Raw genomic sequence first — 8568 nt, forward strand, 5'->3', positions numbered from 1 at the left:
GGGCTGGAGAGGAGCAGCTGAGGGAGCTGGGGGGGTTCAGTGTGGAGCAAAGGAGGCTGAGGGCAGACCTCATTGCTCTCTACAGCTCCCTCAAAGGAGGCTGGAGCCAGGTGAGTGTTGGTTTCCTCTCCCTAACAACAAGTGAGAGGCCAGGAGGAAATGGCCTCAAGTGGCACCAGGTTTAGGTTGGATGTCAGGAGAAACTTCCTCACTGAAAGGGTTCTCAAAGCCTGGCACAGGCTGCCCAGGGAGGTGGCTGAATCCCTACCCCTGGAGGTGTTTCAAAGCTGCAGAGATGTGGTGCTGAGGGCCAGGGCTTAGCACCAGCCTTGGCAGAGGTAGGGAATGGTTGGGCTGGGTGATCTCAAAGGTCTTTTTCAACCCAAATGGTTCTGGGGTTCTATGAAATGTACCAGAGAGAAGAGAAGAGAATTAACCAGGTTGGAAGAGACCTCAGAGCTCATCCAGTCCAACCTATCACCCAGCACCATCTGATCAGCTAAACCATGGCACCAAGGGCCTCATCCAGGCTCCTCCTAAACAGCTCCAGGGATGGGGACTCCACCACCTCCCTGGGCAGCACATCCCCAGGGCCAATCTCTCTTGCTGGGAAGAATGTCTTCCTGACATCCAGCCTGATCTCCCCTGGCACAGCTTGAGGCTGTGACCTCTTGTTCTGGTGCTGCTTGCCTGGGAGAAGAGACCAACCCCCAGCTGGCTCCAACCTCCCTCCAGGGAGTTGGAGAGAGCAAGAAGGTCTTCCCTGAGCCTCCTCTTCTGCAGGCTAAGCAACCCCAGCTCCCTCAGCCTCTCCTCCCAGGGCTGTGCTCCAGACCCCTCCCCAGCTTCGTTGCCCTTCTCTGGACACCTTCCAGCAGCTCAACCTCTTTCCTAACCTGAGGAGCCCAGAACTGGACACAGGACTCCAGGTGTGGCCTGAGCAGAGGATCAGGATCATCTCAACTGAAGGTGATGGTCTTGGCTTGGGGGTTTTGCTGTCTCCTCTCTGATCACAGTGTGGGCTGGGGGTGTTTTAAATCTCCTTTCCCTTCCTTTCCTTGGAATTTGGTGCTGCTGTTGGACTTCTTACAAATCCACCTTGTGCTCTTCACCCCAGCTGCCAAAACAAACCCCAACAAGGAGGGCTGAGCTGAAGGGAGCTGAGCTGCTGAGCCATATGGCCTGGAACAGGAGCAGTTAAATTCAGCAGTGCTCTTTCCCTTGCAACGCAGCCTGAGGGATGAGGAAGATGCTGCTTGCAGGGAGCAGCCTGATGAGGAACCAAAGGCTTCCCTGTGTCCTGTGCATGCACTGGGGCAAGGCTAATGACCTTGGATGTCACAGCCAAAGAGGAACTGACCTGAGGACTGATCTCCCTGGGGCAGGGAAGGCTCAGCAGTGGATGTGTCAGGTAAAGGGGCTCTGAGCAGCCTGCACACCACCCTGTGACAGCCTCTTGGCAAGGGGAAGGAAAGGAAGAGGTGTCCTTGCCATTGAGGGAGGGGACATCCCCCTGTGAGGCCAGGCTGAAGGGAGCTGGGGCTGGGAGCAGAGCAGCCTGAGGGCTGCCCTCGTTGCTGGTGACAAAGATGAGCAGGGCTGGAGCCAGGCTCTGCTCAGGGATGGCCAAGGACAGCACAAAGGGGCACTGGGTGCAGAGGAGGTGCCAGGGGAACAGAAAGAGAAACTTTGGCCATGTGAGGGTGGCAGAGCCCTGGAGGTTGTCCAGGGACATTGTGGCTGCCCCCTCCCTTGGCCATTGGGATGTGCTGCCCAGGGAGGTGGTGGAGTCCCCAGCCCTGGAGGTGTTCAAGAGGGGCTTGGATGTGGCACAGGGTTTAGTTAGTCAGGAGGTGTTGGGTGCCAGGTTGGACTTGATGCTCTCTGAGGTCTTTTCCTGCCTGGCTGATTCCATGACAAGAAGCAGGCTGCCCAGGGGTGTTGTGGAGCCTCCTTCCCTGGAGACCCTCCAACCCCCCCGGCTGTGTTCCTGGCTGCCCCTGCTGTGGCAGGAGGGCTGGGCTGCTGCTGGATGATCTCTGGAGCCCCCTTCCATCCCCTAACGCTCTGTGCTTAGTCCCCCAGCCCAGGTGAGCAGGGGAGAGAGGCAGGCAGGGAGCTGGGGAGGGCTGGAAGCGGAGGCACCGGCCCAGCAGACCACTCGAGGCTGCCTTTGGCACACCTGAGAGGAGCTCTGCCACCATCTGCCCCTCAGTGCACCGGGGGTGGAGGAGTGTGACAATCACTTCCTCTTAAGCCCCCAGCCTGGTGTCTCACTTGAGAGCTGTCAGCCAATTATAGGCCCTCCAGAAGGCTGGTGTCATGTTCCTGAAGGGTGACACAGAAATTCTGCTGCATGCAGGCACTCAGGAGGAGTATTTTGCTGCGTGGAGCTGTCTGAAGTTTGCCAGATGAAGGGCTGAGGCTTTGTGCAAGCACAGGAGCTTGGGTTCAGCCCAGGCACTGATCAAAGTTCCCAGGAGCTGCTCTGAACTGCTCTCCTGTGGCTTTCTTTGCCTTTTGTTTGGGTCTCTCTCTCTCCTCTCCTCCCTGTCTCCATCAAAAGCTTCTCATGAGCATTGCTTGGACCAAGCCACCTGGGATTTCAGGCACAAGCCTTGCAGCTTCCTGGCAGGAAGATGTGAAAGCTGTCAAGCTGCAGGAGAAACTGGAGGAGAGTGGGAAAAGAAGCCTGGGGGTGGGGGGAAACACACACACAGTTTAGGTAGTGAGTGGGGAAAAGGAAGAAGTTTTGCTGTCAGAACAGAAGGGCTTGAGCTGGAAGGGACCTTGGAGATGGTGGAATCCTGGAGTGATCTCAAAGGTCTCCTCCACACAAAGCAATTCCCTGCTTCTGTGTTACAAGGAGCTGAGCTGGTAGATGCTGACTGAGTAGCTCAAAGGAGAAGCCAAGCTCTGGATCACTGCAGGAGGCTCTTTCCCCATCTGAAGCTCCAGAGGAGTGATGCAAACAGTTGGATGTGAGGAAGAAGTTATTGCCCATGGGGGTGGTGAGAGCCTGGCACAGGCTGCCCAGGGAGGTGGTGGAAGCCTCCTGCCTGGAGGTGTTTGCAGCCAGGCTGGAGGTGGCTGTGAGCAACCTGCTGTGGTGTGAGGTGTCCCTGCCCATGGCAGGGGGCTGGAGCTGGCTGAGCCTTGAGGTCCCTTCCAACCCTGCCAATTCTCTGGTAAGGACAATGATCTGCATGGGCTGTGGTGCTCCACCCTGCCCTTCAGCAGGAGCTTGAACCTCAGTGGCTTCACTTTGATCCTACCCTGACTGCTTGCTCTGGTTTGTCCTCATAGAAGCATAGAGTAGCTTTGGAATGGAATGGAATGGAATGGAATGAAATGAACCAGGTTGGAAAAGACCTTTGAGATCATCAAGTCCAACCTATCACCCAGTGTCATCTGATCAACTAAACCATGGCACCAAGTGCCTCATCCAGGCTCTTCCTAAACACCTCCAGGGATGGGGACTCCACCACCTCCCTGGGCAGCAAATCCCAGTGGCCAATTCCTCTACCTGGGAAGAACTTTCTCCTCACCTCCAGCCTAAACTTCCCCTGGCAGAGCTTGAGACTGTGTCCTCCTGTTCTGGTGCTGGGTGCCTGGGAGAAGAGCCCAACCCCCACCTGGCTCCAACCTCCCTTCAGGGCCTTGGAGAGGGCAATGAGGTCTCAACCCTGTCCAAGTCTCTCTGGCTGGATCAATCTGTGAGGCTTAGCAGCCTCAGCCATGACCACAGATCAGGTCTGGCACCAGGTGGGTTGGACTTCATCTCCTGTAAGGCACAGCCTGAGCTGTGCTAGCAAAAGCTGTTGGCTCTGCTCATGGTGCTGCTGCTGCTCTGTGCACAGAGGCACTGCCACTCTCTGCAGGCTGTCACTCAGCCTGGCAGCTCTTCCCAGCTGGAAGTGAGCATCCACTGTTAATTACTTCTGCATCAGTTTCCAAGGAGGGTGGCAAAGATCCCAACTAAGTTAATTGCATGACAGATTAGGGTGTGCCCTGAACCACACAGAGGGGTTCACTGCAGGAAGCTTGAGTGCTTTCCCCTCCTCCCTCCCCCCCCACCTCCTTTTGGAGTTAATGTAAAGAAAACTAAGTAATCAAAACCTTCCTCTCCCATTTGAAAGAAACTCTGCTAATGAAAGCTAATTAACTAATGAAGTGTCCAGAGAAACCAAGGAATCCTGACTGGGACTGCTGCAGTTGAAGCCTTCCAGGATCTGAAAGGGGCTCCAAGAAGGCTGGGAAGGGACTTCCCAGGATCTCAGGCAGTGATAGGACTAGGGGGAATGGAATGAAGCTGGAGGTGGGGAGATTCAGGCTGGAGGTGAGGAGGAAGTTCTTCCCCAGGAGAGTGGTGAAGCCCTGGGATGGGTTGTCCAGGGGGGTGGTTGAGGCCCCAGCCCTGGAGGTGTTTAAGCCCAGGCTGGCTGAGGCTCTGGGCAGCCTGATCTAGTGTGAGGTGTTGAGGTGTCCCTGCCCATGGCAGGGGGCTTGGAGCTGGCTGAGCCTTGTGGTCCCTTCCAACCCTGACTGATCCTATGATTCTAAGTGTGCTGTTTTGTGGCTCTGCTTTCATGCAATCAGAGACTGGGTTGGGTTGGAAGGGAGCTCCAAAGCTCCTCCAGTCCAACCCTCCTGCACTCAGCAGGGACATCCTCCACCAGATCAGGTTGCTCAGAGCCCTGTCCAGCCTCATCTTGAGTATCTCCAGGGATGGAGCCTCAACCACCTCCCTGGGCAGCCTGCTGCAGCGTTCCAGCAGCCTCCTGGTGCAGAGCTTGCTCCTCACATCCAATCTCAATCTGCTCTGCTCTCATTCCAAACCACTGCCTCTCATCCTATCCCTGCAGACCTTTGCAAACAGTCCCTCTGCAGCCTTCAGGTACTGGCAGGCTGCTCTAAGGTCTGCCTGGAGCCTTCTCCACCCCAGGCTGAACACCCCCAGCTCCCTCAGCCTGGCCTCATGGCAGAGCTGCTCCAGCCCCCTGACCATTTTGATTTTTATCTCTTGATCATCAACCTCAATCTTCCCTCCACAACCTCTTCTCTCTCTTTTAGTCTTTGTTTTCCTTTGCCCCGTGTTTCTATCAGTGAAGTCTTATCTCCTTAACAGCCCTCTGAAGAATGGGGCAAAGGTTTAGGCTGGGGCTAGAAGGATGGAAATAAGGAAGTCCACCAGGCATTGACTGAAGTCTGCAGCAGCCTTCCTGAGCTGCTGGGTTGGAAGAGTGTTTACCTCCCTGCTGATAGGAATAGCGCTTTGAAACCCAAGGCTGCTGCTGCAGTTTGTGCCTTCAGGTCAGGGCTGGGGAATGCACCCTGCAGGCTTCGCCTCCCTTCACCTCGCTCGTCCAGCTGTGCTTAAGAGCTGTTGTGCGGTGCTCAGGGTGAATGAGAGCTCCTGGAGAGAGCTGAATCTGCCTCTCTGCTCCGCTGAGACCTCACCTGCAGGGCTGTGTCCAGCTCTGGGGCCACCTGCACAAGCAGGGCAGGGACCTGCAGGAGCCACAACGATGGTCACAGGGCTGCAGCGCCTCTGCTGTGGGGACAGGCTGGGAGACTCGGGGGCTGTGCAGCCTGGAGAGGAGAAGGCTCCAGGGGGACCTTAGAGCTGCAGTTCAGTACCTGAAGGGGACCTGCAGGCAGGCTGGGGAGGGGATGTTCAGAAGGGGCTGTGGGGAGAGGATGAGAGGCAATGGTTTGCAGCTGCAGCAGGAGAGGTTTGGGATGGCCATCAGGAGGCAGTTCTGCACAGGGAGGGTGAGGAGAGACTGGCACAGGCTGCCCAGGGAGGTGCTTGAGGCTCCATCCCTGGAGACATTCAAGATCAGCCTTGCTGTGGCCCTGGGCAGCCTGATCCAGCTGGAGCTGTCCCTGCTGAGTGCAGGGGGATGGGACAAGATGCCCTTGGAGGGTCCCTTCCAACCTGATGCCATCAATCTGTGAATCGTTTCCTGCTCAGACTGGAGGTGAGCAGAGGCAGAGCTGTGTGACTGCAGTGCAAGAGCCTCTTCCTTAGGCCCTCTTCAAGCGACTTGAGAAGATAAAGGCAGCTTTATTTGCAGACCTCCTGGAGAGCACCTGAAGGGCTGGGAAGTGCCGAGGCGCTGCACAAGTGTCTGACACCGGTATCCAGCTGTATGGTGCTGCAAAGTGCTATGCAAATATGGAGGGGTTTAAGCACCACTCGAAAGCTCAGGGGGTGAGGAGTGAATGGGAACAGCTTCAGGGATCGGTGCCTGAGAGCTGTCCTCCCAGCTGGGAGCCCATGGCCCTGCCCTCCTCCGCAGCGCTGAGTCCTGCTTTACCTCTGCAGGAGTGCTGAAGTGCTGGGGGAGAGAGTGTGAGCAGGAGGGGAGCCAGCTCACAAGGCCAATGCTTGAGGGAAGAGGATGGTTTCTTGGGGGGGGTTGCAGTTGGTTATTGCTTCAACTGCTGGACCCTGTGAGAGGTTTCTGCTAGGAGAATGGATTCTGGGTCTCACAAGTTCACAGACTGATGGCATCAGGTTGGAAGGGAGCTGCAGAGAGCAAGAAGGTCTCCCCTGAGCCTCCTCTTCTGCAGGCTAAGCAACCCCAGCTCCCTCAGCCTCTCCTCCCAGGGCTGTGTTCCAGACCCCTCCCCAGCTTTGTTGCCCTTCTCTGGACACCTTCCAGCATCTCAACCTCTTTCCTAACCTGAGGAGCCCAGAACTGGACACAGGACTCCAGGTGTGGCCTGAGCAGTGCTGAGCACAGAGCAGGATGAGCTCTCTGCTCCTGCTGGCCACACTGTTCCTGCTGCAGGCCAGGATGCCCTTGGCCTTCTTGGCCCCCTGGGCACACTGCTGCCTCCTGTTCAGCTGCTGTCACCCACTACCCCCCAGGTCCCTTTCTGCCTGGCTGCTCTCAGCCACTCTGCCCCCAGCCTGTAGCTCTGCCTGGGGTTGCTGTGGCCGAAGTGCAGCAGCCAGCACTTGGCCTTGTTAAGGGTTGTGCTGCTTGCCACCTCTGCAGGACACAGACCTGGCACTGTGAATGCAACACCCCAAAGGCTGGCCCAAGCCTGCTGCTGCCTTTGCAGCTCAGCTGCTCAGAAGGAGCTCTTTGATCTGCTTTTGTCAGCCACCTCCTTGTCCTGCACGGTGCAGTTCCTGCTGCCTCAGGCACTATCTGTGAGACCTGTTTGATGATTCCTGCTTTTACCAGCATCCCAGTAAATCTTGTTTGGAGACCGGGTCTGGGCCATTTTACAGCACACCACACACAAGCTCTTTATTGCTGGCTGACACAAAGTCCAGTCCATGACCTTTGCAAAGCTCTCACTCTCCCCTAAGGAATTCGGTGAGTCAATCACTGCCTTTTCTTGCTGATTGTGGCAGCCAGGCAGTGGGGACCGAGCCCCCTGCCCGATTTTAATGGATGGTGTTCTGTCCACTGGAGTATCAGGTAGGTGCCTGGTGGTGATTGCCATTTGTGCAGCCCAAGGGTCAAGTTCTAGTTACAATCATCACAGGATTGTCAGGGCTGGAAGGGACCTCAAGGCTCAGCCAGTCCCAACCCCCCTGCCATGGCCAGGGACACCTCACACCACAGCAGGTTGCTCACAGCCACCTCCAGCCTGGCTGCAAACACCTCCAGGCAGGAGGCTTCCACCACCTCCCTGGGCAGCCTGTGCCAGGCTCTCACCACCCTCCTGGGGAACAACTTCTTCCTCACATCCAATCTGAATCTCCCCACTTCTAGTTTTGCTCCATCCCCCTCAGTCCTATCCCTCCCTGACCCCCTCAGAAGTCCCTCCCCAGCTTTCCTGTTGTGATAGCATCCATGACTGTGACATTTGTGCTGCTATTAAGCAGGCAAAGCAAATTAAGCCCTTGTGGTATGTAGCCCCCTTCAGATCCTGGAAGGCCCCAAGAAGGTCTCCTCAGAGCCTTCTCTTCTCCAGACTGAGCAGCCCCAACTCCCAGCACAGACACTCTTGATGCTGGAGTCATCCATTGCCTTGCACCCTGACTTGGAGCAAGTGTTCAACTGGTCTGAGGTTTGCTTGGGGGAAAAGCAGGATCCATGCCAGCTGCCACATCCCCTCAGTGCTGGGAGTGATAGGATGAGAGGGAATGGACTGAAGCTTGAGAAGGGCAGATTGAGACTGGAGATGAGGAAGAAATGCTTTCCAGTGAGGGTGGGGAGACACCGGAGCAGGCTGCCCAGGGAGGCTGTGGACGCCCTGGAGGGGGCTCAAAGCCAGGCTGGATGAGACCTTGAGCAAGCTGGGCTGGGGGGGGGAGGTGTCCCTCCCCGTGGCAGAGGGGTTGGAATGGGATGGTCTCGGAGGTCCCTTCCAACCCAGCCCGCGCCCTGCTTCTCTGCCCAGATACAGCTGGAAGCGACTGCTGGCGGTGCCCGCCGGGGCCGCCGGCTCCGGGCTCCTTTCGAAGAACGCTCCCCCTCGGTAAAAAAAAAAGAGCTAAATCGGTCCGAAAACAAGTTTTACAGCTCACTCCCCGGGAAGAGATGGCTGCAGATAATTGCTCTTGTTTACATCTCAACCGCCCTGTAACTGCGTCAGCTG

Source organism: Dryobates pubescens, chromosome 33, assembly GCF_014839835.1.
Source record: "Dryobates pubescens isolate bDryPub1 chromosome 33, bDryPub1.pri, whole genome shotgun sequence".
Lineage (NCBI taxonomy): Eukaryota > Metazoa > Chordata > Aves > Piciformes > Picidae > Dryobates > Dryobates pubescens.